General features: G+C 44.2%; 55 non-coding genes across 55 annotated transcripts; all 55 read left to right on the top strand.

Annotated features, from left to right (window-relative positions):
- The first annotated feature begins 509 nt into the window (after positions 1-509).
- On the top strand, positions 510-580 carry trnag-ccc (transfer RNA glycine (anticodon CCC)). Its single transcript has one exon. It is a non-coding gene; the product is annotated as a tRNA-Gly (tRNA).
- A 168-nt stretch (positions 581-748) lies between these two features.
- On the top strand, positions 749-821 carry trnar-ucg (transfer RNA arginine (anticodon UCG)). The gene has a single exon. It is a non-coding gene; the product is annotated as a tRNA-Arg (tRNA).
- Positions 822-1,219: 398 nt separating this feature from the next.
- trnag-ccc (transfer RNA glycine (anticodon CCC)) lies at positions 1,220-1,290 on the top strand. The gene has a single exon. It is a non-coding gene; the product is annotated as a tRNA-Gly (tRNA).
- Positions 1,291-1,458: 168 nt separating this feature from the next.
- On the top strand, positions 1,459-1,531 carry trnar-ucg (transfer RNA arginine (anticodon UCG)). The gene has a single exon. It is a non-coding gene; the product is annotated as a tRNA-Arg (tRNA).
- Positions 1,532-1,929: 398 nt separating this feature from the next.
- trnag-ccc (transfer RNA glycine (anticodon CCC)) lies at positions 1,930-2,000 on the top strand. The gene has a single exon. It is a non-coding gene; the product is annotated as a tRNA-Gly (tRNA).
- Positions 2,001-2,168: 168 nt separating this feature from the next.
- Positions 2,169-2,241, top strand: trnar-ucg (transfer RNA arginine (anticodon UCG)). The gene has a single exon. It is a non-coding gene; the product is annotated as a tRNA-Arg (tRNA).
- Positions 2,242-4,043: 1,802 nt separating this feature from the next.
- On the top strand, positions 4,044-4,114 carry trnag-ccc (transfer RNA glycine (anticodon CCC)). Its single transcript has one exon. It is a non-coding gene; the product is annotated as a tRNA-Gly (tRNA).
- Positions 4,115-4,282: 168 nt separating this feature from the next.
- Positions 4,283-4,355, top strand: trnar-ucg (transfer RNA arginine (anticodon UCG)). The gene has a single exon. It is a non-coding gene; the product is annotated as a tRNA-Arg (tRNA).
- A 398-nt stretch (positions 4,356-4,753) lies between these two features.
- trnag-ccc (transfer RNA glycine (anticodon CCC)) lies at positions 4,754-4,824 on the top strand. Its single transcript has one exon. It is a non-coding gene; the product is annotated as a tRNA-Gly (tRNA).
- A 168-nt stretch (positions 4,825-4,992) lies between these two features.
- Positions 4,993-5,065, top strand: trnar-ucg (transfer RNA arginine (anticodon UCG)). The gene has a single exon. It is a non-coding gene; the product is annotated as a tRNA-Arg (tRNA).
- Positions 5,066-5,463: 398 nt separating this feature from the next.
- Positions 5,464-5,534, top strand: trnag-ccc (transfer RNA glycine (anticodon CCC)). The gene has a single exon. It is a non-coding gene; the product is annotated as a tRNA-Gly (tRNA).
- Positions 5,535-5,702: 168 nt separating this feature from the next.
- On the top strand, positions 5,703-5,775 carry trnar-ucg (transfer RNA arginine (anticodon UCG)). The gene has a single exon. It is a non-coding gene; the product is annotated as a tRNA-Arg (tRNA).
- A 398-nt stretch (positions 5,776-6,173) lies between these two features.
- On the top strand, positions 6,174-6,244 carry trnag-ccc (transfer RNA glycine (anticodon CCC)). Its single transcript has one exon. It is a non-coding gene; the product is annotated as a tRNA-Gly (tRNA).
- Positions 6,245-6,412: 168 nt separating this feature from the next.
- trnar-ucg (transfer RNA arginine (anticodon UCG)) lies at positions 6,413-6,485 on the top strand. The gene has a single exon. It is a non-coding gene; the product is annotated as a tRNA-Arg (tRNA).
- A 398-nt stretch (positions 6,486-6,883) lies between these two features.
- trnag-ccc (transfer RNA glycine (anticodon CCC)) lies at positions 6,884-6,954 on the top strand. The gene has a single exon. It is a non-coding gene; the product is annotated as a tRNA-Gly (tRNA).
- A 168-nt stretch (positions 6,955-7,122) lies between these two features.
- Positions 7,123-7,195, top strand: trnar-ucg (transfer RNA arginine (anticodon UCG)). The gene has a single exon. It is a non-coding gene; the product is annotated as a tRNA-Arg (tRNA).
- A 398-nt stretch (positions 7,196-7,593) lies between these two features.
- On the top strand, positions 7,594-7,664 carry trnag-ccc (transfer RNA glycine (anticodon CCC)). The gene has a single exon. It is a non-coding gene; the product is annotated as a tRNA-Gly (tRNA).
- Positions 7,665-8,191: 527 nt separating this feature from the next.
- trnar-ucg (transfer RNA arginine (anticodon UCG)) lies at positions 8,192-8,264 on the top strand. Its single transcript has one exon. It is a non-coding gene; the product is annotated as a tRNA-Arg (tRNA).
- A 398-nt stretch (positions 8,265-8,662) lies between these two features.
- trnag-ccc (transfer RNA glycine (anticodon CCC)) lies at positions 8,663-8,733 on the top strand. Its single transcript has one exon. It is a non-coding gene; the product is annotated as a tRNA-Gly (tRNA).
- A 168-nt stretch (positions 8,734-8,901) lies between these two features.
- Positions 8,902-8,974, top strand: trnar-ucg (transfer RNA arginine (anticodon UCG)). The gene has a single exon. It is a non-coding gene; the product is annotated as a tRNA-Arg (tRNA).
- A 398-nt stretch (positions 8,975-9,372) lies between these two features.
- trnag-ccc (transfer RNA glycine (anticodon CCC)) lies at positions 9,373-9,443 on the top strand. Its single transcript has one exon. It is a non-coding gene; the product is annotated as a tRNA-Gly (tRNA).
- A 527-nt stretch (positions 9,444-9,970) lies between these two features.
- Positions 9,971-10,043, top strand: trnar-ucg (transfer RNA arginine (anticodon UCG)). The gene has a single exon. It is a non-coding gene; the product is annotated as a tRNA-Arg (tRNA).
- A 398-nt stretch (positions 10,044-10,441) lies between these two features.
- trnag-ccc (transfer RNA glycine (anticodon CCC)) lies at positions 10,442-10,512 on the top strand. Its single transcript has one exon. It is a non-coding gene; the product is annotated as a tRNA-Gly (tRNA).
- Positions 10,513-10,680: 168 nt separating this feature from the next.
- On the top strand, positions 10,681-10,753 carry trnar-ucg (transfer RNA arginine (anticodon UCG)). The gene has a single exon. It is a non-coding gene; the product is annotated as a tRNA-Arg (tRNA).
- A 398-nt stretch (positions 10,754-11,151) lies between these two features.
- On the top strand, positions 11,152-11,222 carry trnag-ccc (transfer RNA glycine (anticodon CCC)). Its single transcript has one exon. It is a non-coding gene; the product is annotated as a tRNA-Gly (tRNA).
- A 168-nt stretch (positions 11,223-11,390) lies between these two features.
- On the top strand, positions 11,391-11,463 carry trnar-ucg (transfer RNA arginine (anticodon UCG)). The gene has a single exon. It is a non-coding gene; the product is annotated as a tRNA-Arg (tRNA).
- A 398-nt stretch (positions 11,464-11,861) lies between these two features.
- Positions 11,862-11,932, top strand: trnag-ccc (transfer RNA glycine (anticodon CCC)). Its single transcript has one exon. It is a non-coding gene; the product is annotated as a tRNA-Gly (tRNA).
- Positions 11,933-12,100: 168 nt separating this feature from the next.
- trnar-ucg (transfer RNA arginine (anticodon UCG)) lies at positions 12,101-12,173 on the top strand. The gene has a single exon. It is a non-coding gene; the product is annotated as a tRNA-Arg (tRNA).
- Positions 12,174-12,571: 398 nt separating this feature from the next.
- Positions 12,572-12,642, top strand: trnag-ccc (transfer RNA glycine (anticodon CCC)). Its single transcript has one exon. It is a non-coding gene; the product is annotated as a tRNA-Gly (tRNA).
- A 168-nt stretch (positions 12,643-12,810) lies between these two features.
- On the top strand, positions 12,811-12,883 carry trnar-ucg (transfer RNA arginine (anticodon UCG)). Its single transcript has one exon. It is a non-coding gene; the product is annotated as a tRNA-Arg (tRNA).
- Positions 12,884-13,281: 398 nt separating this feature from the next.
- trnag-ccc (transfer RNA glycine (anticodon CCC)) lies at positions 13,282-13,352 on the top strand. Its single transcript has one exon. It is a non-coding gene; the product is annotated as a tRNA-Gly (tRNA).
- A 168-nt stretch (positions 13,353-13,520) lies between these two features.
- Positions 13,521-13,593, top strand: trnar-ucg (transfer RNA arginine (anticodon UCG)). The gene has a single exon. It is a non-coding gene; the product is annotated as a tRNA-Arg (tRNA).
- A 398-nt stretch (positions 13,594-13,991) lies between these two features.
- On the top strand, positions 13,992-14,062 carry trnag-ccc (transfer RNA glycine (anticodon CCC)). The gene has a single exon. It is a non-coding gene; the product is annotated as a tRNA-Gly (tRNA).
- Positions 14,063-14,701: 639 nt separating this feature from the next.
- trnag-ccc (transfer RNA glycine (anticodon CCC)) lies at positions 14,702-14,772 on the top strand. Its single transcript has one exon. It is a non-coding gene; the product is annotated as a tRNA-Gly (tRNA).
- Positions 14,773-14,940: 168 nt separating this feature from the next.
- trnar-ucg (transfer RNA arginine (anticodon UCG)) lies at positions 14,941-15,013 on the top strand. Its single transcript has one exon. It is a non-coding gene; the product is annotated as a tRNA-Arg (tRNA).
- A 397-nt stretch (positions 15,014-15,410) lies between these two features.
- On the top strand, positions 15,411-15,482 carry trnag-ccc (transfer RNA glycine (anticodon CCC)). The gene has a single exon. It is a non-coding gene; the product is annotated as a tRNA-Gly (tRNA).
- A 168-nt stretch (positions 15,483-15,650) lies between these two features.
- Positions 15,651-15,723, top strand: trnar-ucg (transfer RNA arginine (anticodon UCG)). Its single transcript has one exon. It is a non-coding gene; the product is annotated as a tRNA-Arg (tRNA).
- Positions 15,724-16,121: 398 nt separating this feature from the next.
- Positions 16,122-16,192, top strand: trnag-ccc (transfer RNA glycine (anticodon CCC)). Its single transcript has one exon. It is a non-coding gene; the product is annotated as a tRNA-Gly (tRNA).
- A 639-nt stretch (positions 16,193-16,831) lies between these two features.
- trnag-ccc (transfer RNA glycine (anticodon CCC)) lies at positions 16,832-16,902 on the top strand. Its single transcript has one exon. It is a non-coding gene; the product is annotated as a tRNA-Gly (tRNA).
- A 168-nt stretch (positions 16,903-17,070) lies between these two features.
- On the top strand, positions 17,071-17,143 carry trnar-ucg (transfer RNA arginine (anticodon UCG)). Its single transcript has one exon. It is a non-coding gene; the product is annotated as a tRNA-Arg (tRNA).
- Positions 17,144-17,540: 397 nt separating this feature from the next.
- Positions 17,541-17,612, top strand: trnag-ccc (transfer RNA glycine (anticodon CCC)). The gene has a single exon. It is a non-coding gene; the product is annotated as a tRNA-Gly (tRNA).
- Positions 17,613-17,780: 168 nt separating this feature from the next.
- Positions 17,781-17,853, top strand: trnar-ucg (transfer RNA arginine (anticodon UCG)). The gene has a single exon. It is a non-coding gene; the product is annotated as a tRNA-Arg (tRNA).
- A 398-nt stretch (positions 17,854-18,251) lies between these two features.
- trnag-ccc (transfer RNA glycine (anticodon CCC)) lies at positions 18,252-18,322 on the top strand. Its single transcript has one exon. It is a non-coding gene; the product is annotated as a tRNA-Gly (tRNA).
- A 639-nt stretch (positions 18,323-18,961) lies between these two features.
- trnag-ccc (transfer RNA glycine (anticodon CCC)) lies at positions 18,962-19,032 on the top strand. The gene has a single exon. It is a non-coding gene; the product is annotated as a tRNA-Gly (tRNA).
- A 168-nt stretch (positions 19,033-19,200) lies between these two features.
- Positions 19,201-19,273, top strand: trnar-ucg (transfer RNA arginine (anticodon UCG)). The gene has a single exon. It is a non-coding gene; the product is annotated as a tRNA-Arg (tRNA).
- Positions 19,274-19,670: 397 nt separating this feature from the next.
- trnag-ccc (transfer RNA glycine (anticodon CCC)) lies at positions 19,671-19,742 on the top strand. Its single transcript has one exon. It is a non-coding gene; the product is annotated as a tRNA-Gly (tRNA).
- Positions 19,743-19,910: 168 nt separating this feature from the next.
- On the top strand, positions 19,911-19,983 carry trnar-ucg (transfer RNA arginine (anticodon UCG)). Its single transcript has one exon. It is a non-coding gene; the product is annotated as a tRNA-Arg (tRNA).
- Positions 19,984-20,381: 398 nt separating this feature from the next.
- trnag-ccc (transfer RNA glycine (anticodon CCC)) lies at positions 20,382-20,452 on the top strand. Its single transcript has one exon. It is a non-coding gene; the product is annotated as a tRNA-Gly (tRNA).
- A 639-nt stretch (positions 20,453-21,091) lies between these two features.
- Positions 21,092-21,162, top strand: trnag-ccc (transfer RNA glycine (anticodon CCC)). The gene has a single exon. It is a non-coding gene; the product is annotated as a tRNA-Gly (tRNA).
- Positions 21,163-21,330: 168 nt separating this feature from the next.
- trnar-ucg (transfer RNA arginine (anticodon UCG)) lies at positions 21,331-21,403 on the top strand. Its single transcript has one exon. It is a non-coding gene; the product is annotated as a tRNA-Arg (tRNA).
- Positions 21,404-21,801: 398 nt separating this feature from the next.
- Positions 21,802-21,872, top strand: trnag-ccc (transfer RNA glycine (anticodon CCC)). The gene has a single exon. It is a non-coding gene; the product is annotated as a tRNA-Gly (tRNA).
- Positions 21,873-22,040: 168 nt separating this feature from the next.
- Positions 22,041-22,113, top strand: trnar-ucg (transfer RNA arginine (anticodon UCG)). The gene has a single exon. It is a non-coding gene; the product is annotated as a tRNA-Arg (tRNA).
- Positions 22,114-22,511: 398 nt separating this feature from the next.
- Positions 22,512-22,582, top strand: trnag-ccc (transfer RNA glycine (anticodon CCC)). Its single transcript has one exon. It is a non-coding gene; the product is annotated as a tRNA-Gly (tRNA).
- A 168-nt stretch (positions 22,583-22,750) lies between these two features.
- Positions 22,751-22,823, top strand: trnar-ucg (transfer RNA arginine (anticodon UCG)). Its single transcript has one exon. It is a non-coding gene; the product is annotated as a tRNA-Arg (tRNA).
- A 398-nt stretch (positions 22,824-23,221) lies between these two features.
- Positions 23,222-23,292, top strand: trnag-ccc (transfer RNA glycine (anticodon CCC)). The gene has a single exon. It is a non-coding gene; the product is annotated as a tRNA-Gly (tRNA).
- Positions 23,293-23,420: the final 128 nt, after the last annotated feature.

Below are 23,420 nucleotides of genomic sequence, written 5' to 3'. Positions count from 1 at the left end.
AGAAGACCTTCAAAGTCTGCACTATGCAAAGCAAAAGTGTGCCAGTGGCCTAATGGATAAGGCATCAGCCTTCGGAGCTGAGGATTGTGGGTTCGAGTCCCATCTGGGTCATACATTGGAGACTAAAGAGTACATTCTCATTCTTTGGCTTGCCTGCAGACTTCCTCTGTCTTCTTTATTAAGACCCTTTGTAAAGGTAAGTCTGCTAACAAGTTGAGTGTGAAAGCATACAACAATGAGCCGTAAACAAGAGCCTTTGACGTCAACCCATGCAGAACAGTACAACATTGTTGTCCTCTACATGGCATGTTTGTCTGAGAAGCGAAGAGGAATGAAAAGCATGATGTACTGTCTCACGTGGTTATTGAGCAAATCAAGGACAGGTCCATGGAAAAATGAAACAGTAGCTGAAAATGTGATCTGGCTTGAAAAGATGTGTAATTTGCTCATGGAAAAGCACTGTGATTGGTGTTTACTTTTTGGCGACCTCTAAAGTGTAGCTGCGTAGGGTGCCAGTGGTGTAGTGGTATCATGCAAGATTCCCATTCTTGTGAACCGGGTTCGATTCCCGGCTGGCGCACAGACAAGGAATGTAGAGAGTTATTTTCTTTCTCCGAACGTCACGCTCTTATGCGCTGAGCTTTTGCCAACATGGTTATGTGCAAAAGAAGCATGGCTTCAGCATATATTTGAAAACTAGTCTGTAGTCGAGAAGACCTTCAAAGTCTGCACTATGCAAAGCAAAAGTGGCCCAGTGGCCTAATGGATAAGGCATCAGCCTTCGGAGCTGAGGATTGTGGGTTCGAGTCCCATCTGGGTCATACATTGGAGACTAAAGAGTACATTCTCATTCTTTGGCTTGCCTGCAGACTTCCTCTATCTTCTTTCTTTAGACCCTTTGTAAAGGTAAGTCTGCAAACAAGCTGAGTGTGAAAGCATACAACAATGAGCCATAGAGAAGAACCTTAGACGTCAACCCATGCAGAACAGTACAACATTGCTGACCTCTACATGGCATGTTTGTCTGAGAAGCGAAGAGGAATGAAAAGCATGATGTACTGTCTCACGTGGTTATTGAGCAAATCAAGGACAGGTCCATGGAAAAATGAAACAGTAGCTGAAAATGTGATCTGGCTTGAAAAGATGTGTAATTTGCTCATGGAAAAGCACTGTGATTGGTGTTTACTTTTTGGCGACCTCTAAACTGTAGCTGCGTAGGGTGCCAGTGGTGTAGTGGTATCATGCAAGATTCCCATTCTTGTGAACCGGGTTCGATTCCCGGCTGGCGCACAGACAAGGAATGTAGAGAGTTCTTTTCTTTCTCCGAACGTCACGCTCTTATGCGCTGAGCTCTTGCCAACATGGTTATGTGCAAAAGAAGCATGGCTTCAGCATATATTTGAAAACTAGTCTATAGTCGAGAAGACCTTCAAAGTCTGCACTATGCAAATCAAAAGTGGCCCAGTGGCCTAATGGATAAGGCTTCACCCTTCGGAGCTGAGGATTGTGGGTTCGAGTCCCATCTGGGTCATACATTGGAGACTAAACAGTACATTCTCATTCTTTGGCTTGCCTGCAGACTTCCTCTATCTTCTTTCTTTAGACCCTTTGTAAAGGTAAGTCTGCAAACAAGCTAAGTGTGAAAGCATACAACAATGAGCCATAGAGAAGAACCTTAGACGTCAACCCATGCAGAACAGTACAACATTGCTGACCTCTACATGGCATGCTTGTCTGAGAAGCTAAGAGGAATGAAAAGCATGATGTACTGTCTCACGTGGTTATTGAGCAAATCAAGGACAGGTCCATGGAAAAATGAAACAGTAGCTGAAAATGTGATCTGGCTTGAAAAGATGTGTAAATTGCTCATGGAAAAGCACTGTGATTGGTGTTTACTTTTTGGCGACCTCTAAAGAGTAGCTGCGCAGGGTGCCAGTGGTGTAGTGGTATCATGCAAGATTCCCATTCTTGTGAACCGGGTTCGATTCCCGGCTGGCGCACAGACAAGGAATGTAGAGAGTACTTTTCTTTCTCCGAACGTCACGCTCTTATGCGCTGAGCTCTTGCCAACATGGTTATGTGGCAAAGAAGCATGGCTTCAGCATATATTTGAAAACTAGTCTATAGTCGAGAAGACCTTCAAAGTCTGCACTATGCAAAGCAAAAGTGGCCCAGTGGCCTAATGGATAAGGCATCAGCCTTCGGAGCTGAGGATTGTGGGTTCGAGTCCCATCTGGGTCATACATTGGAGACTAAACAGCAGAGGTGGGGACTCGAGTCACATGACTTGGACTCGAGTCAGACTCGAGTCATTAATATTAAGACTTTTGACTTGACTTGAAAAAATATTCAGAGACTTAGACTTGACTTGGACTTTTACACCAATAACTTGGGACTTGAATTGGACTTGAACCTGTTTACTTGCAAAGACTTGATTTTTTTTTACCCCAAATCTAAATTTTAAAACGCATATTAATATTTATAGTGTGCCCCATTAATTTCATTTCCGTCCTTCTGACGCAGACCGGTCCTCTGCTTTTCCACACGTGTGTGTGTGCGTGAGCTGCAGCACAACCAATCAAATGGGGGGGTTGGCGAACGTAAATTTTTACCGGGCGGGGTGTAAAATGTACACAAATTAAGTATTATATCGCGATCGATCGATCGCCAGTGGTTGGTGCCAGAGCGAACTAGTAACTCATTGAATCATAGATGTGGATCAGAGGTAAATAAACTAGATTTTTTTTCCGGCGTGAGAAATCGGATGTGTAGCGTGAAAGCGTGTGAAGACGGTCAAATGCGTCTCACGCTCAATGCGTGAGAGTTGGCAACCCTGGGTTCTGTATCTGAACTCGGGGAAGAGAGCCTCTCTCTGTCACTATCATAATATCCAGTTCTATCTCAACATGGATTGTGTATTTGAAAACATCTACGTCGAGAAAAAAATATATTGACAAAAGTGGAGCGAGTTTTCAGCTATGGGGACATCATTCATCGTGCACAAATGACATACAGACTTTTGGCCAGCAAATGCAATGCAGAATAGTTTACTGAAATGTCTAAAGTTGCAGATTCCTGTTAATTGTTCAGTTCTTATATTTGTTTGTCTTGTGTCACTCACACATGTTCTCCAAGAAACCAGATAAGAGAAGAGAGGGAAAATGCCGTTATGGTTCTTTGTATTGTACTGTGAAAATATCAGCACTTTTTATTTGAACATGGAGTTCTACTTATGACTTTTTCACAGAATATTTATTTCTGGAAAATTGTAGTTTAAAGTATGAATATTTTTGCAGCTAAGTTTAACAAATTGAACTGTGCAATAAAGAGGTGTAATTTTTTTTTTTTTAATACTTCGTGTTTTCAGTTGCACATGTTTTATCAAGATTTGAGGAGAATACAGATTTAAAAAAGAACGCATGTCTATTATTTACATTTAAAATATACCTGCAACATTGGTAAAAAAAAAAAAAAAAAGACTCGAAAGGACTTGAAATTCCAAGTTTCAGACTTGGGACTTGACTTGACTGTTGCCTGTCTTGACTCGAGACTTGACTTGACTTGAGTGTCTTTGCTTGAGACTTGACTCGGGACTTGAGGTATAAAGACTTGGACTTACTTGAGACTTGCAAAACACTGACTTGGTCCCACCTCTGCTAAACAGTACATTCTCATTCTTTGGCTTGCCTGCAGACTTCCTCTATCTTCTTTCTTTAGACCCTTTGTAAAGGTAAGTCTGCAAACAAGCTGAGTGTGAAAGCATACAACGATGAGCCATAGAGAAGAACCTTAGACGTCAACCCATGCAGAACAGTACAACATTGTTGACCTCTACATGGCATGTTTGTCTGAGAAGCGAAGAGGAATGAAAAGCATGATGTACTGTCTCACGTGGTTATTGAGCAAATCAAGGACAGGTCCATGGAAAAATGAAACAGTAGCTGAAAATGTGATCTGGCTTGAAAAGATGTGTAAATTGCTCATGGAAAAGCACTGTGATTGGTGTTTACTTTTTGGCGACCTCTAAAGTTTAGCTGCGCAGGGTGCCAGTGGTGTAGTGGTATCATGCAAGATTCCCATTCTTGTGAACCGGGTTCGATTCCCGGCTGGCGCACAGACAAGGAATGTAGAGAGTACTTTTCTTTCTCCGAACGTCACGCTCTTATGCGCTGAGCTCTTGCCAACATGGTTATGTGGCAAAGAAGCATGGCTTCAGCATATATTTGAAAACTAGTCTATAGTCGAGAAGACCTTCAAAGTCTGCACTATGCAAAGCAAAAGTGGCCCAGTGGCCTAATGGATAAGGCATCAGCCTTCGGAGCTGAGGACTGTGGGTTCGAGTCCCATCTGGGTCATACATTGGAGACTAAAGAGTACATTCTCATTCTTTGGCTTGCCTGCAGACTTCCTCTATCTTCTTTCTTTAGACCCTTTGTAAAGGTAAGTCTGCAAACAAGCTGAGTGTGAAAGCATACAACAATGAGTCATAGAGAAGAACCTTAGACGTCAACCCATGCAGAACAGTACAACATTGCTGACCTCTACATGGCATGCTTGTCTGAGAAGCTAAGAGGAATGAAAAGCATGATGTACTGTCTCACGTGGTTATTGAGCAAAACAAGGACAGTTCCATGGAAAAATGAAACAGTAGCTGAAAATGTGATCTGGCTTGAAAAGATGTGTAAATTGCTCATGGAAAAGCACTGTGATTGGTGTTTACTTTTTGGCGACCTCTAAAGAATAGCTGCGCAGGGTGCCAGTGGTGTAGTGGTATCATGCAAGATTCCCATTCTTGTGAACCGGGTTCGATTCCCGGCTGGCGCACAGACAAGGAATGTAGAGAGTTCTTTTCTTTCTCCGAACGTCACGCTCTTATGCGCTGAGCTCTTGCCAACATGGTTATGTGCAAAAGAAGCATGGCTTCAGCATATATTTGAAAACTAGTCTATAGTCGAGAAGACCTTCAAAGTCTGCACTATGCAAAGCAAAAGTTGCCCAGTGGCCTAATGGATAAGGCATCAGCCTTCGGAGCTGAGGATTGTGGGTTCGAGTCCCATCTGGGTCATACATTGGAGACTAAACAGTACATTCTCATTCTTTGGCTTGCCTGCAGACTTCCTCTATCTTCTTTCTTTAGACCCTTTGTAAAGGTAAGTCTGCAAACAAGCTGAGTGTGAAAGCATACAACAATGAGCCATAGAGAAGAACCTTAGACGTCAACCCATGCAGAACAGTACAACATTGTTGACCTCTACATGGCATGTTTGTCTGAGAAGCGAAGAGGAATGAAAAGCATGATGTACTGTCTCACGTGGTTATTGAGCAAATCAAGGACAGGTCCATGGAAAAATGAAACAGTAGCTGAAAATGTGATCTGGCTTGAAAAGATGTGTAAATTGCTCATGGAAAAGCACTGTGATTGGTGTTTACTTTTTGGCGACCTCTAAAGTTTAGCTGCGCAGGGTGCCAGTGGTGTAGTGGTATCATGCAAGATTCCCATTCTTGTGAACCGGGTTCGATTCCCGGCTGGCGCACAGACAAGGAATGTAGAGAGTTCTTTTCTTTCTCCGAACGTCACGCTCTTATGCGCTGAGCTCTTGCCAACATGGTTATGTGCAAAAGAAGCATGGCTTCAGCATATATTTGAAAACTAGTCTATAGTCGAGAAGACCTTCAAAGTCTGCACTATGCAAAGTAAAAGTGTCCCAGTGGCCTAATGGATAAGGCATCAGCCTTCGGAGCTGAGGATTGTGGGTTCGAGTCCCATCTGGGTCATACATTGGAGACTAAACAGTACATTCTCATTCTTTGGCTTGCCTGCAGACTTCCTCTATCTTCTTTCTTTAGACCCTTTGTAAAGGTAAGTCTGCAAACAAGCTAAGTGTGAAAGCATACAACAATGAGCCATAGAGAAGAACCTTAGACATCAACCCATGCAGAACAGTACAACATTGTTGACCTCTACATGGCATGTTTGTCTGAGAAGCGAAGAGGAATGAAAAGCATGATGTACTGTCTCACGTGGTTATTGAGCAAATCAAGGACAGGTCCATGGAAAAATGAAACAGTAGCTGAAAATGTGATCTGGCTTGAAAAGATGTGTAAATTGCTCATGGAAAAGCACTGTGATTGGTGTTTACTTTTTGGCGACCTCTAAAGTTTAGCTGCGCAGGGTGCCAGTGGTGTAGTGGTATCATGCAAGATTCCCATTCTTGTGAACCGGGTTCGATTCCCGGCTGGCGCACAGACAAGGAATGTAGAGAGTACTTTTCTTTCTCCGAACGTCACGCTCTTATGCGCTGAGCTCTTGCCAACATGGTTATGTGCAAAAGAAGCATGGCTTCAGCATATATTTGAAAACTAGTCTATAGTCGAGAAGACCTTCAAAGTCTGCACTATGCAAATCAAAAGTGGCCCAGTGGCCTAATGGATAAGGCTTCACCCTTCGGAGCTGAGGATTGTGGGTTCGAGTCCCATCTGGGTCATACATTGGAGACTAAACAGTACATTCTCATTCTTTAGCTTGCCTGCAGACTTCCTCTATCTTCTTTCTTTAGACCCTTTGTAAAGGTAAGTCTGCAAACAAGCTAAGTGTGAAAGCATACAACAATGAGCCATAGAGAAGAACCTTAGACGTCAACCCATGCAGAACAGTACAACATTGTTGACCTCTACATGGCATGTTTGTCTGAGAAGCGAAGAGGAATGAAAAGCATGATGTACTGTCTCACGTGGTTATTGAGCAAATCAAGGACAGGTCCATGGAAAAATGAAACAGTAGCTGAAAATGTGATCTGGCTTGAAAAGATGTGTAAATTGCTCATGGAAAAGCACTGTGATTGGTGTTTACTTTTTGGCGACCTCTAAAGTTTAGCTGCGCAGGGTGCCAGTGGTGTAGTGGTATCATGCAAGATTCCCATTCTTGTGAACCGGGTTCGATTCCCGGCTGGCGCACAGACAAGGAATGTAGAGAGTACTTTTCTTTCTCCGAACGTCACGCTCTTATGCGCTGAGCTCTTGCCAACATGGTTATGTGGCAAAGAAGCATGGCTTCAGCATATATTTGAAAACTAGTCTATAGTCGAGAAGACCTTCAAAGTCTGCACTATGCAAAGCAAAAGTGTCCCAGTGGCCTAATGGATAAGGCATCAGCCTTCGGAGCTGAGGATTGTGGGTTCGAGTCCCATCTGGGTCATACATTGGAGACTAAACAGTACATTCTCATTCTTTGGCTTGCCTGCAGACTTCCTCTATCTTCTTTCTTTAGACCCTTTGTAAAGGTAAGTCTGCAAACAAGCTGAGTGTGAAAGCATACAACAATGAGCCATAGAGAAGAACCTTAGACGTCAACCCATGCAGAACAGTACAACATTGCTGACCTCTACATGGCATGCTTGTCTGAGAAGCTAAGAGGAATGAAAAGCATGATGTACTGTCTCACGTGGTTATTGAGCAAATCAAGGACAGGTCCATGGAAAAATGAAACAGTAGCTGAAAATGTGATCTGGCTTGAAAAGATGTGTAAATTGCTCATGGAAAAGCACTGTGATTGGTGTTTACTTTTTGGCGACCTCTAAAGAGTAGCTGCGCAGGGTGCCAGTGGTGTAGTGGTATCATGCAAGATTCCCATTCTTGTGAACCGGGTTCGATTCCCGGCTGGCGCACAGACAAAGAATGTAGAGCATTGGTAATCAATTAAATCTTTCCGCGGTCCATTTTTGGCAGATAGCTCAGACCTTAGGTCCGGGTCCGGGTCCGCGACGCCGAACGAAAGTTGTTGAGCCGAGCGGAGCGGGGGTGGGGGAGTGTGGGGCGAACGAAAGTTGTTGAGCGGGGGGGGCAACGTAACACTCAAATGGGTGGTGAACGTAACACTCGTCTGAAAATAAATTCTGCGGTTTAAAATATAGTCTCCCGTTAAAAATTTTTTGGCATTTGGGTCTGTATCCAGTTAATCAGGAATGTGATTGGGTCCGGACAGGACGGCGTTCGGGTCCGGATCCGGACCGCGGTCCGCCATTTGGTGATACCTGATGTAGAGAGTTCTTTTCTTTCTCCGAACGTCACGCTCTTATGCGCTGAGCTCTTGCCAACATGGTTATGTGCAAAAGAAGCATGGCTTCAGCATATATTTGAAAACTAGTCTATAGTCGAGAAGACCTTCAAAGTCTGCACTATGCAAAGCAAAAGTGGCCCAGTGGCCTAATGGATAAGGCATCAGCCTTCGGAGCTGAGGATTGTGGGTTCGAGTCCCATCTGGGTCATACATTGGAGACTAAACAGTACATTCTCATTCTTTGGCTTGCCTGCAGACTTCCTCTATCTTCTTTCTTTAGACCCTTTGTAAAGGTAAGTCTGCAAACAAGCTAAGTGTGAAAGCATACAACAATGAGCCATAGAGAAGAACCTTAGACGTCAACCCATGCAGAACAGTACAACATTGTTGACCTCTACATGGCATGTTTGTCTGAGAAGCGAAGAGGAATGAAAAGCATGATGTACTGTCTCACGTGGTTATTGAGCAAATCAAGGACAGGTCCATGGAAAAATGAAACAGTAGCTGAAAATGTGATCTGGCTTGAAAAGATGTGTAAATTGCTCATGGAAAAGCACTGTGATTGGTGTTTACTTTTTGGCGACCTCTAAAGTTTAGCTGCGCAGGGTGCCAGTGGTGTAGTGGTATCATGCAAGATTCCCATTCTTGTGAACCGGGTTCGATTCCCGGCTGGCGCACAGACAAGGAATGTAGAGAGTACTTTTCTTTCTCCGAACGTCACGCTCTTATGCGCTGAGCTCTTGCCAACATGGTTATGTGGCAAAGAAGCATGGCTTCAGCATATATTTGAAAACTAGTCTATAGTCGAGAAGACCTTCAAAGTCTGCACTATGCAAAGCAAAAGTGTCCCAGTGGCCTAATGGATAAGGCATCAGCCTTCGGAGCTGAGGATTGTGGGTTCGAGTCCCATCTGGGTCATACATTGGAGACTAAACAGTACATTCTCATTCTTTGGCTTGCCTGCAGACTTCCTCTATCTTCTTTCTTTAGACCCTTTGTAAAGGTAAGTCTGCAAACAAGCTGAGTGTGAAAGCATACAACAATGAGCCATAGAGAAGAACCTTAGACGTCAACCCATGCAGAACAGTACAACATTGCTGACCTCTACATGGCATGCTTGTCTGAGAAGCTAAGAGGAATGAAAAGCATGATGTACTGTCTCACGTGGTTATTGAGCAAATCAAGGACAGGTCCATGGAAAAATGAAACAGTAGCTGAAAATGTGATCTGGCTTGAAAAGATGTGTAAATTGCTCATGGAAAAGCACTGTGATTGGTGTTTACTTTTTGGCGACCTCTAAAGAGTAGCTGCGCAGGGTGCCAGTGGTGTAGTGGTATCATGCAAGATTCCCATTCTTGTGAACCGGGTTCGATTCCCGGCTGGCGCACAGACAAAGAATGTAGAGCATTGGTAATCAATTAAATCTTTCCGCGGTCCATTTTTGGCAGATAGCTCAGACCTTAGGTCCGGGTCCGGGTCCGCGACGCCGAACGAAAGTTGTTGAGCCGAGCGGAGCGGGGGTGGGGGAGTGTGGGGCGAACGAAAGTTGTTGAGCGGGGGGGGCAACGTAACACTCAAATGGGTGGTGAACGTAACACTCGTCTGAAAATAAATTCTGCGGTTTAAAATATAGTCTCCCGTTAAAAATTTTTTGGCATTTGGGTCTGTATCCAGTTAATCAGGAATGTGATTGGGTCCGGACAGGACGGCGTTCGGGTCCGGATCCGGACCGCGGTCCGCCATTTGGTGATACCTGATGTAGAGAGTTCTTTTCTTTCTCCGAACGTCACGCTCTTATGCGCTGAGCTCTTGCCAACATGGTTATGTGCAAAAGAAGCATGGCTTCAGCATATATTTGAAAACTAGTCTATAGTCGAGAAGACCTTCAAAGTCTGCACTATGCAAAGCAAAAGTGGCCCAGTGGCCTAATGGATAAGGCATCAGCCTTCGGAGCTGAGGATTGTGGGTTCGAGTCCCATCTGGGTCATACATTGGAGACTAAACAGTACATTCTCATTCTTTGGCTTGCCTGCAGACTTCCTCTATCTTCTTTCTTTAGACCCTTTGTAAAGGTAAGTCTGCAAACAAGCTAAGTGTGAAAGCATACAACAATGAGCCATAGAGAAGAACCTTAGACGTCAACCCATGCAGAACAGTACAACATTGTTGACCTCTACATGGCATGTTTGTCTGAGAAGCGAAGAGGAATGAAAAGCATGATGTACTGTCTCACGTGGTTATTGAGCAAATCAAGGACAGGTCCATGGAAAAATGAAACAGTAGCTGAAAATGTGATCTGGCTTGAAAAGATGTGTAAATTGCTCATGGAAAAGCACTGTGATTGGTGTTTACTTTTTGGCGACCTCTAAAGAGTAGCTGCGCAGGGTGCCAGTGGTGTAGTGGTATCATGCAAGATTCCCATTCTTGTGAACCGGGTTCGATTCCCGGCTGGCGCACAGACAAGGAATGTAGAGAGTACTTTTCTTTCTCCGAACGTCACGCTCTTATGCGCTGAGCTCTTGCCAACATGGTTATGTGGCAAAGAAGCATGGCTTCAGCATATATTTGAAAACTAGTCTATAGTCGAGAAGACCTTCAAAGTCTGCACTATGCAAAGCAAAAGTGTCCCAGTGGCCTAATGGATAAGGCATCAGCCTTCGGAGCTGAGGATTGTGGGTTCGAGTCCCATCTGGGTCATACATTGGAGACTAAACAGTACATTCTCATTCTTTGGCTTGCCTGCAGACTTCCTCTATCTTCTTTCTTTAGACCCTTTGTAAAGGTAAGTCTGCAAACAAGCTGAGTGTGAAAGCATACAACAATGAGCCATAGAGAAGAACCTTAGACGTCAACCCATGCAGAACAGTACAACATTGCTGACCTCTACATGGCATGCTTGTCTGAGAAGCTAAGAGGAATGAAAAGCATGATGTACTGTCTCACGTGGTTATTGAGCAAATCAAGGACAGGTCCATGGAAAAATGAAACAGTAGCTGAAAATGTGATCTGGCTTGAAAAGATGTGTAAATTGCTCATGGAAAAGCACTGTGATTGGTGTTTACTTTTTGGCGACCTCTAAAGAGTAGCTGCGCAGGGTGCCAGTGGTGTAGTGGTATCATGCAAGATTCCCATTCTTGTGAACCGGGTTCGATTCCCGGCTGGCGCACAGACAAAGAATGTAGAGAGTTCTTTTCTTTCTCCGAACGTCACGCTCTTATGCGCTGAGCTCTTGCCAACATGGTTATGTGCAAAAGAAGCATGGCTTCAGCATATATTTGAAAACTAGTCTATAGTCGAGAAGACCTTCAAAGTCTGCACTATGCAAAGCAAAAGTGGCCCAGTGGCCTAATGGATAAGGCATCAGCCTTCGGAGCTGAGGATTGTGGGTTCGAGTCCCATCTGGGTCATACATTGGAGACTAAACAGTACATTCTCATTCTTTGGCTTGCCTGCAGACTTCCTCTATCTTCTTTCTTTAGACCCTTTGTAAAGGTAAGTCTGCAAACAAGCTAAGTGTGAAAGCATACAACAATGAGCCATAGAGAAGAACCTTAGACGTCAACCCATGCAGAACAGTACAACATTGTTGACCTCTACATGGCATGTTTGTCTGAGAAGCGAAGAGGAATGAAAAGCATGATGTACTGTCTCACGTGGTTATTGAGCAAATCAAGGACAGGTCCATGGAAAAATGAAACAGTAGCTGAAAATGTGATCTGGCTTGAAAAGATGTGTAAATTGCTCATGGAAAAGCACTGTGATTGGTGTTTACTTTTTGGCGACCTCTAAAGAGTAGCTGCGCAGGGTGCCAGTGGTGTAGTGGTATCATGCAAGATTCCCATTCTTGTGAACCGGGTTCGATTCCAGGCTGGCGCACAGACAAGGAATGTAGAGAGTACTTTTCTTTCTCCGAACGTCACGCTCTTATGCGCTGAGCTCTTGCCAACATGGTTATGTGGCAAAGAAGCATGGCTTCAGCATATATTTGAAAACTAGTCTATAGTCGAGAAGACCTTCAAAGTCTGCACTATGCAAAGCAAAAGTGTCCCAGTGGCCTAATGGATAAGGCATCAGCCTTCGGAGCTGAGGATTGTGGGTTCGAGTCCCATCTGGGTCATACATTGGAGACTAAACAGTACATTCTCATTCTTTGGCTTGCCTGCAGACTTCCTCTATCTTCTTTCTTTAGACCCTTTGTAAAGGTAAGTCTGCAAACAAGCTGAGTGTGAAAGCATACAACAATGAGCCATAGAGAAGAACCTTAGACGTCAACCCATGCAGAACAGTACAACATTGCTGACCTCTACATGGCATGCTTGTCTGAGAAGCTAAGAGGAATGAAAAGCATGATGTACTGTCTCACGTGGTTATTGAGCAAATCAAGGACAGGTCCATGGAAAAATGAAACAGTAGCTGAAAATGTGATCTGGCTTGAAAAGATGTGTAAATTGCTCATGGAAAAGCACTGTGATTGGTGTTTACTTTTTGGCGACCTCTAAAGAGTAGCTGCGCAGGGTGCCAGTAGTGTAGTGGTATCATGCAAGATTCCCATTCTTGTGAACCGGGTTCGATTCCCGGCTGGCGCACAGACAAGGAATGTAGAGAGTTCTTTTCTTTCTCCGAACGTCACGCTCTTATGCGCTGAGCTCTTGCCAACATGGTTATGTGCAAAAGAAGCATGGCTTCAGCATATATTTGAAAACTAGTCTATAGTCGAGAAGACCTTCAAAGTCTGCACTATGCAAAGCAAAAGTGGCCCAGTGGCCTAATGGATAAGGCATCAGCCTTCGGAGCTGAGGATTGTGGGTTCGAGTCCCATCTGGGTCATACATTGGAGACTAAACAGTACATTCTCATTCTTTGGCTTGCCTGCAGACTTCCTCTATCTTCTTTCTTTAGACCCTTTGTAAAGGTAAGTCTGCAAACAAGCTAAGTGTGAAAGCATACAACAATGAGCCATAGAGAAGAACCTTAGATGTCAACCCATGCAGAACAGTACAACATTGTTGACCTCTACATGGCATGTTTGTCTGAGAAGCGAAGAGGAATGAAAAGCATGATGTACTGTCTCACGTGGTTATTGAGCAAATCAAGGACAGGTCCATGGAAAAATGAAACAGTAGCTGAAAATGTGATCTGGCTTGAAAAGATGTGTAAATTGCTCATGGAAAAGCACTGTGATTGGTGTTTACTTTTTGGCGACCTCTAAAGAGTAGCTGCGCAGGGTGCCAGTGGTGTAGTGGTATCATGCAAGATTCCCATTCTTGTGAACCGGGTTCGATTCCCGGCTGGCGCACAGACAAGGAATGTAGAGAGTTCTTTTCTTTCTCCGAACGTCACGCTCTTATGCGCTGAGCTCTTGCCAACGTGGTTATGTGCAAAAGAAGCATGGCTTCAGCATATATTTGAAAACTAGTCTATAGTCGAGAAGACCTTCAAAGTCTGCACTATGCAAAGTAAAAGTGTCCCAGTGGCCTAATGGATAAGGCATCAGCCTTCGGAGCTGAGGATTGTGGGTTCGAGTCCCATCTGGGTCATACATTGGAGACTAAACAGTACATTCTCATTCTTTGGCTTGCCTGCAGACTTCCTCTATCTTCTTTCTTTAGACCCTTTGTAAAGGTAAGTCTGCAAACAAGCTAAGTGTGAAAGCATACAACAATGAGCCATAGAGAAGAACCTTAGACGTCAACCCATGCAGAACAGTACAACATTGTTGACCTCTACATGGCATGTTTGTCTGAGAAGCCAAGAGGAATGAAAAGCATGATGTACTGTCTCACGTGGTTATTGAGCAAATCAAGGACAGGTCCATGGAAAAATGAAACAGTAGCTGAAAATGTGATCTGGCTTGAAAAGATGTGTAAATTGATCATGGAAAAGCACTGTGATTGGTGTTTACTTTTTGGCGACCTCTAAAGTTTAGCTGCGCAGGGTGCCAGTGGTGTAGTGGTATCATGCAAGATTCCCATTCTTGTGAACCGGGTTCGATTCCCGGCTGCCGCACAGACAAGGAATGTAGAGAGTACTTTTCTTTCTCCGAACGTCACGCTCTTATGCGCTGAGCTCTTGCCAACATGGTTATGTGCAAAAGAAGCATGGCTTCAGCATATATTTGAAAACTAGTCTATAGTCGAGAAGACCTTCAAAGTCTGCACTATGCAAAGGAAAAGTGTCCCAGTGGCCTAATGGATAAGGCTTCACCCTTCGGAGCTGAGGATTGTGGGTTCGAGTCCCATCTGGGTCATACATTGGAGACTAAACAGTACATTCTCATTCTTTGGCTTGCCTGCAGACTTCCTCTATCTTCTTTCTTTAGACCCTTTGTAAAGGTAAGTCTGCAAACAAGCTGAGTGTGAAAGCATACAACAATGAGCCATAGAGAAGAACCTTAGACGTCAACCCATGCAGAACAGTACAACATTGTTGACCTCTACATGGCATGTTTGTCTGAGAAGCGAAGAGGAATGAAAAGCATGATGTACTGTCTCACGTGGTTATTGAGCAAATCAAGGACAGGTCCATGGAAAAATGAAACAGTAACTGAAAATGTGATCTGGCTTGAAAAGATGTGTAAATTGATCATGGAAAAGCACTGTGATTGGTGTTTACTTTTTGGCGACCTCTAAAGTTTAGCTGCGCAGGGTGCCAGTGGTGTAGTGGTATCATGCAAGATTCCCATTCTTGTGAACCGGGTTCGATTCCCGGCTGCCGCACAGACAAGGAATGTAGAGAGTACTTTTCTTTCTCCGAACGTCACGCTCTTATGCGCTGAGCTCTTGCCAACATGGTTATGTGGCAAAGAAGCATGGCTTCAGCATATATTTGAAAACTAGTCTATAGTCGAGAAGACCTTCAAAGTCTGCACTATGCAAAGCAAAAGTGGCCCAGTGGCCTAATGGATAAGGCATCAGCCTTCGGAGCTGAGGATCGTGGGTTCGAGTCCCATCTGGGTCATACATTGGAGACTAAACAGTACATTCTCATTCTTTGGCTTGCCTGCAGACTTCCTCTATCTTCTTTCTTTAGACCCTTTGTAAAGGTAAGTCTGCAAACAAGCTGAGTGTGAAAGCATACAACAATGAGCCATAGAGAAGAACCTTAGACGTCAACCCATGCAGAACAGTACAACATTGTTGACCTCTACATGGCATGTTTGTCTGAGAAGCCAAGAGGAATGAAAAGCATGATGTACTGTCTCACGTGGTTATTGAGCAAATCAAGGACAGGTCCATGGAAAAATGAAACAGTAGCTGAAAATGTGATCTGGCTTGAAAAGATGTGTAAATTGCTCATGGAAAAGCACTGTGATTGGTGTTTACTTTTTGGCGACCTCTAAAGAGTAGCTGCGCAGGCTGCCAGTGGTGTAGTGGTATCATGCAAGATTCCCATTCTTGTGAACCGGGTTCGATTCCCGGCTGGCGCACAGACAAGGAATGTAGAGAGTTCTTTTCTTTCTCCGAACGTCACGCTCTTATGCGCTGAGCTCTTGCCAACATGGTTATGTGCAAAAGAAGCATGGCTTCAGCATATATTTGAAAACTAGTCTATAGTCGAGAAGACCTTCAAAGTCTGCACTATGCAAAGCAAAAGTGGCCCAGTGGCCTAATGGATAAGGCATCAGCCTTCGGAGCTGAGGATTGTGGGTTCGAGTCCCATCTGGGTCATACATTGGAGACTAAACAGTACATTCTCATTCTTTGGCTTGTCTGCAGACTTCCTCTATCTTCTTTCTTTAGACCCTTTGTAAAGGTAAGTCTGCAAACAAGCTGAGTGTGAAAGCATACAACAATGAGCCATAGAGAAGAACCTTAGACGTCAACCCATGCAGAACAGTACAACATTGTTGACCTCTACATGGCATGTTTGTCTGAGAAGCCAAGAGGAATGAAAAGCATGATGTACTGTCTCACGTGGTTATTGAGCAAATCAAGGACAGGTCCATGGAAAAATGAAACAGTAGCTGAAAATGTGATCTGGCTTGAAAAGATGTGTAAATTGATCATGGAAAAGCACTGTGATTGGTGTTTACTTTTTGGCGACCTCTAAAGTTTAGCTGCGCAGGGTGCCAGTGGTGTAGTGGTATCATGCAAGATTCCCATTCTTGTGAACCGGGTTCGATTCCCGGCTGCCGCACAGACAAGGAATGTAGAGAGTACTTTTCTTTCTCCGAACGTCACGCTCTTATGCGCTGAGCTCTTGCCAACATGGTTATGTGCAAAAGAAGCATGGCTTCAGCATATATTTGAAAACTAGTCTATAGTCGAGAAGACCTTCAAAGTCTGCACTATGCAAAGGAAAAGTGTCCCAGTGGCCTAATGGATAAGGCTTCACCCTTCGGAGCTGAGGATTGTGGGTTCGAGTCCCATCTGGGTCATACATTGGAGACTAAACAGTACATTCTCATTCTTTAGCTTGCCTGCAGACTTCCTCTATCTTCTTTCTTTAGACCCTTTGTAAAGGTAAGTCTGCAAACAAGCTAAGTGTGAAAGCATACAACAATGAGCCATAGAGAAGAACCTTAGACGTCAACCCATGCAGAACAGTACAACATTGTTGACCTCTACATGGCATGTTTGTCTGAGAAGCGAAGAGGAATGAAAAGCATGATGTACTGTCTCACGTGGTTATTGAGCAAATCAAGGACAGGTCCATGGAAAAATGAAACAGTAGCTGAAAATGTGATCTGGCTTGAAAAGATGCGTAAATTGCTCATGGAAAAGCACTGTGATTGGTGTTTACTTTTTGGCGACCTCTAAAGTTTAGCTGCGCAGGGTGCCAGTGGTGTAGTGGTATCATGCAAGATTCCCATTCTTGTGAACCGGGTTCGATTCCCGGCTGGCGCACAGACAAGGAATGTAGAGAGTACTTTTCTTTCTCCGAACGTCACGCTCTTATGCGCTGAGCTCTTGCCAACATGGTTATGTGGCAAAGAAGCATGGCTTCAGCATATATTTGAAAACTAGTCTATAGTCGAGAAGACCTTCAAAGTCTGCACTATGCAAAGCAAAAGTGGCCCAGTGGCCTAATGGATAAGGCATCAGCCTTCGGAGCTGAGGATTGTGGGTTCGAGTCCCATCTGGGTCATACATTGGAGACTAAACAGTACATTCTCATTCTTTGGCTTGCCTGCAGACTTCCTCTATCTTCTTTCTTTAGACCCTTTGTAAAGGTAAGTCTGCAAACAAGCTGAGTGTGAAAGCATACAACAATGAGCCATAGAGAAGAACCTTAGACGTCAACCCATGCAGAACAGTACAACATTGTTGACCTCTACATGGCATGTTTGTCTGAGAAGCGAAGAGGAATGAAAAGCATGATGTACTGTCTCACGTGGTTATTGAGCAAATCAAGGACAGGTCCATGGAAAAATGAAACAGTAGCTGAAAATGTGATCTGGCTTGAAAAGATGTGTAAATTGCTCATGGAAAAGCACTGTGATTGGTGTTTACTTTTTGGCGACCTCTAAAGAGTAGCTGCGCAGGCTGCCAGTGGTGTAGTGGTATCATGCAAGATTCCCATTCTTGTGAACCGGGTTCGATTCCCGGCTGGCGCACAGACAAGGAATGTAGAGAGTTCTTTTCTTTCTCCGAACGTCACGCTCTTATGCGCTGAGCTCTTGCCAACATGGTTATGTGCAAAAGAAGCATGGCTTCAGCATATATTTGAAAACTAGTCTATAGTCGAGAAGACCTTCAAAGTCTGCACTATGCAAAGCAAAAGTGGCCCAGTGGCCTAATGGATAAGGCATCAGCCTTCGGAGCTGAGGATTGTGGGTTCGAGTCCCATCTGGGTCATACATTGGAGACTAAACAGTACATTCTCATTCTTTGGCTTGCCTGCAGACTTCCTCTATCTTCTTTCTTTAGACCCTTTGTAAAGGTAAGTCTGCAAACAAGCTGAGTGTGAAAGCATACAACAATGAGCCATAGAGAAGAACCTTAGACGTCAACCCATGCAGAACAGTACAACATTGCTGACCTCTACATGGCATGTTTGTCTGAGAAGCTAAGAGGAATGAAAAGCATGATGTACTGTCTCACGTGGTTATTGAGCAAATCAAGGACAGGTCCATGGAAAAATGAAACAGTAGCTGAAAATGTGATCTGGCTTGAAAAGATGTGTAAATTGATCATGGAAAAGCACTGTGATTGGTGTTTACTTTTTGGCGACCTCTAAAGTTTAGCTGCGCAGGGTGCCAGTGGTGTAGTGGTATCATGCAAGATTCCCATTCTTGTGAACCGGGTTCGATTCCCGGCTGCCGCACAGACAAGGAATGTAGAGAGTACTTTTCTTTCTCCGAACGTCACGCTCTTATGCGCTGAGCTCTTGCCAACATGGTTATGTGCAAAAGAAGCATGGCTTCAGCATATATTTGAAAACTAGTCTATAGTCGAGAAGACCTTCAAAGTCTGCACTATGCAAAGGAAAAGTGTCCCAGTGGCCTAATGGATAAGGCTTCACCCTTCGGAGCTGAGGATTGTGGGTTCGAGTCCCATCTGGGTCATACATTGGAGACTAAACAGTACATTCTCATTCTTTAGCTTGCCTGCAGACTTCCTCTATCTTCTTTCTTTAGACCCTTTGTAAAGGTAAGTCTGCAAACAAGCTAAGTGTGAAAGCATACAACAATGAGCCATAGAGAAGAACCTTAGACGTCAACCCATGCAGAACAGTACAACATTGTTGACCTCTACATGGCATGTTTGTCTGAGAAGCGAAGAGGAATGAAAAGCATGATGTACTGTCTCACGTGGTTATTGAGCAAATCAAGGACAGGTCCATGGAAAAATGAAACAGTAGCTGAAAATGTGATCTGGCTTGAAAAGATGCGTAAATTGCTCATGGAAAAGCACTGTGATTGGTGTTTACTTTTTGGCGACCTCTAAAGTTTAGCTGCGCAGGGTGCCAGTGGTGTAGTGGTATCATGCAAGATTCCCATTCTTGTGAACCGGGTTCGATTCCCGGCTGGCGCACAGACAAGGAATGTAGAGAGTACTTTTCTTTCTCCGAACGTCACGCTCTTATGCGCTGAGCTCTTGCCAACATGGTTATGTGGCAAAGAAGCATGGCTTCAGCATATATTTGAAAACTAGTCTATAGTCGAGAAGACCTTCAAAGTCTGCACTATGCAAAGCAAAAGTGGCCCAGTGGCCTAATGGATAAGGCATCAGCCTTCGGAGCTGAGGATTGTGGGTTCGAGTCCCATCTGGGTCATACATTGGAGACTAAACAGTACATTCTCATTCTTTGGCTTGCCTGCAGACTTCCTCTATCTTCTTTCTTTAGACCCTTTGTAAAGGTAAGTCTGCAAACAAGCTGAGTGTGAAAGCATACAACAATGAGCCATAGAGAAGAACCTTAGACGTCAACCCATGCAGAACAGTACAACATTGTTGACCTCTACATGGCATGTTTGTCTGAGAAGCGAAGAGGAATGAAAAGCATGATGTACTGTCTCACGTGGTTATTGAGCAAATCAAGGACAGGTCCATGGAAAAATGAAACAGTAGCTGAAAATGTGATCTGGCTTGAAAAGATGTGTAAATTGCTCATGGAAAAGCACTGTGATTGGTGTTTACTTTTTGGCGACCTCTAAAGAGTAGCTGCGCAGGCTGCCAGTGGTGTAGTGGTATCATGCAAGATTCCCATTCTTGTGAACCGGGTTCGATTCCCGGCTGGCGCACAGACAAGGAATGTAGAGAGTTCTTTTCTTTCTCCGAACGTCACGCTCTTATGCGCTGAGCTCTTGCCAACATGGTTATGTGCAAAAGAAGCATGGCTTCAGCATATATTTGAAAACTAGTCTATAGTCGAGAAGACCTTCAAAGTCTGCACTATGCAAAGCAAAAGTGGCCCAGTGGCCTAATGGATAAGGCATCAGCCTTCGGAGCTGAGGATTGTGGGTTCGAGTCCCATCTGGGTCATACATTGGAGACTAAACAGTACATTCTCATTCTTTGGCTTGCCTGCAGACTTCCTCTATCTTCTTTCTTTAGACCCTTTGTAAAGGTAAGTCTGCAAACAAGCTGAGTGTGAAAGCATACAACAATGAGCCATAGAGAAGAACCTTAGACGTCAACCCATGCAGAACAGTACAACATTGCTGACCTCTACATGGCATGCTTGTCTGAGAAGCTAAGAGGAATGAAAAGCATGATGTACTGTCTCACGTGGTTATTGAGCAAATCAAGGACATGTCCATGGAAAAATGAAACAGTAGCTGAAAATGTGATCTGGCTTGAAAAGATGTGTAAATTGCTCATGGAAAAGCACTGTGATTGGTGTTTACTTTTTGGCGACCTCTAAAGAGTAGCTGCGCAGGGTGCCAGTGGTGTAGTGGTATCATGCAAGATTCCCATTCTTGTGAACCGGGTTCGATTCCCGGCTGCCGCACAGACAAGGAATGTAGAGAGTACTTTTCTTTCTCCGAACGTCACGCTCTTATGCGCTGAGCTCTTGCCAACATGGTTATGTGCAAAAGAAGCATGGCTTCAGCATATATTTGAAAACTAGTCTATAGTCGAGAAGACCTTCAAAGTCTGCACTATGCAAAGGAAAAGTGTCCCAGTGGCCTAATGGATAAGGCTTCACCCTTCGGAGCTGAGGATTGTGGGTTCGAGTCCCATCTGGGTCATACATTGGAGACTAAACAGTACATTCTCATTCTTTAGCTTGCCTGCAGACTTCTTCTATCTTCTTTCTTTAGACCCTTTGTAAAGGTAAGTCTGCAAACAAGCTGAGTGTGAAAGCATACAACAATGAGCCATAGAGAAGAACCTTAGACGTCAACCCATGCAGAACAGTACAACATTGTTGACCTCTACATGGCATGTTTGTCTGAGAAGCGAAGAGGAATGAAAAGCATGATGTACTGTCTCACGTGGTTATTGAGCAAATCAAGGACAGGTCCATGGAAAAATGAAACAGTAGCTGAAAATGTGATCTGGCTTGAAAAGATGTGTAAATTGCTCATGGAAAAGCACTGTGATTGGTGTTTACTTTTTGGCGACCTCTAAAGTTTAGCTGCGCAGGGTGCCAGTGGTGTAGTGGTATCATGCAAGATTCCCATTCTTGTGAACCGGGTTCGATTCCCGGCTGGCGCACAGACAAGGAATGTAGAGAGTACTTTTCTTTCTCCAAACGTCACGCTCTTATGCGCTGAGCTCTTGCCAACATGGTTATGTGGCAAAGAAGCATGGCTTCAGCATATATTTGAAAACTAGTCTATAGTCGAGAAGACCTTCAAAGTCTGCACTATGCAAAGCAAAAGTGGCCCAGTGGCCTAATGGATAAGGCATCAGCCTTCGGAGCTGAGGATTGTGGGTTCGAGTCCCATCTGGGTCATACATTGGAGACTAAACAGTACATTCTCATTCTTTGGCTTGCCTGCAGACTTCCTCTATCTTCTTTCTTTAGACCCTTTGTAAAGGTAAGTCTGCAAACAAGCTGAGTGTGAAAGCATACAACAATGAGCCATAGAGAAGAACCTTAGACGTCAACCCATGCAGAACAGTACAACATTGTTGACCTCTACATGGCATGTTTGTCTGAGAAGCCAAGAGGAATGAAAAGCATGATGTACTGTCTCACGTGGTTATTGAGCAAATCAAGGACAGGTCCATGGAAAAATGAAACAGTAGCTGAAAATGTGATCTGGCTTGAAAAGATGTGTAAATTGCTCATGGAAAAGCACTGTGATTGGTGTTTACTTTTTGGCGACCTCTAAAGTTTAGCTGCGCAGGGTGCCAGTGGTGTAGTGGTATCATGCAAGATTCCCATTCTTGTGAACCGAGTTCGATTCCCGGCTGGCGCACAGACAAGGAATGTAGAGAGTACTTTTCTTTCTCCGAACGTCACGCTCTTATGCGCTGAGCTCTTGCCAACATGGTTATGTGCAAAAGAAGCATGGCTTCAGCATATATTTGAAAACTAGTCTATAGTCGAGAAGACCTTCAAAGTCTGAACTATGCAAATCAAAAGTGGCCCAGTGGCCTAATGGATAAGGCATCAGCCTTCGGAGCTGAGGATTGTGGGTTCGAGTCCCATCTGGGTCATACATTGGAGACTAAACAGTACATTCTCATTCTTTGGCTTGCCTGCAGACTTCCTCTATCTTCTTTCTTTAGACCCTTTGTAAAGGTAAGTCTGCAAACAAGCTGAGTGTGAAAGCATACAACAATGAGCCATAGAGAAGAACCTTAGACGTCAACCCATGCAGAACAGTACAACATTGTTGACCTCTACATGGCATGTTTGTCTGAGAAGCGAAGAGGAATGAAAAGCATGATGTACTGTCTCACGTGGTTATTGAGCAAATCAAGGACAGGTCCATGGAAAAATGAAACAGTAGCTGAAAATGTGATCTGGCTTGAAAAGATGTGTAAATTGCTCATGGAAAAGCACTGTGATTGGTGTTTACTTTTTGGCGACCTCTAAAGTTTAGCTGCGCAGGGTGCCAGTGGTGTAGTGGTATCATGCAAGATTCCCATTCTTGTGAACCGGGTTCGATTCCCGGCTGGCGCACAGACAAGGAATGTAGAGAGTACTTTTCTTTCTCCGAACGTCACGCTCTTATGCGCTGAGCTCTTGCCAACATGGTTATGTGCAAAAGAAGCATGGCTTCAGCATATATTTGAAAACTAGTCTATAGTCGAGAAGACCTTCAAAGTCTGCACTATGCAAATCAAAAGTGGCCCAGTGGCCTAATGGATAAGGCTTCACCCTTCGGAGCTGAGGATTGTGGGTTCGAGTCCCATCTGGGTCATACATTGGAGACTAAACAGTACATTCTCATTCTTTGGCTTGCCTGCAGACTTCCTCTATCTTCTTTCTTTAGACCCTTTGTAAAGGTAAGTCTGCAAACAAGCTAAGTGTGAAAGCATACAACAATGAGCCATAGAGAAGAACCTTAGACGTCAACCCATGCAGAACAGTACAACATTGTTGACCTCTACATGGCATGTTTGTCTGAGAAGCGAAGAGGAATGAAAAGCATGATGTACTGTCTCACGTGGTTATTGAGCAAATCAAGGACAGGTCCATGGAAAAATGAAACAGTAGCTGAAAATGTGAGCTGGCTTGAAAAGATGTGTAAATTGCTCATGGAAAAGCACTGTGATTGGTGTTTACTTTTTGGCGACCTCTAAAGTGTAGCTGCGCAGGGTGCCAGTGGTGTAGTGGTATCATGCAAGATTCCCATTCTTGTGAACCGGGTTCGATTCCCGGCTGGCGCACAGACAAGGAATGTAGAGAGTACTTTTCTTTCTCCGAACGTCACGCTCTTATGCGCTGAGCTCTTGCCAACATGGTTATGTGGCAAAGAAGCATGGCTTCAGCATATATTTGAAAACTAGTCTATAGT

The sequence above is a fragment of the Brachyhypopomus gauderio genome, chromosome 7, assembly GCF_052324685.1.
Source record: "Brachyhypopomus gauderio isolate BG-103 chromosome 7, BGAUD_0.2, whole genome shotgun sequence".
NCBI lineage: Eukaryota > Metazoa > Chordata > Actinopteri > Gymnotiformes > Hypopomidae > Brachyhypopomus > Brachyhypopomus gauderio.
Note: the sequence above shows the minus strand (reverse complement) of the source record. Positions and strands in the feature narration are given on the sequence as shown.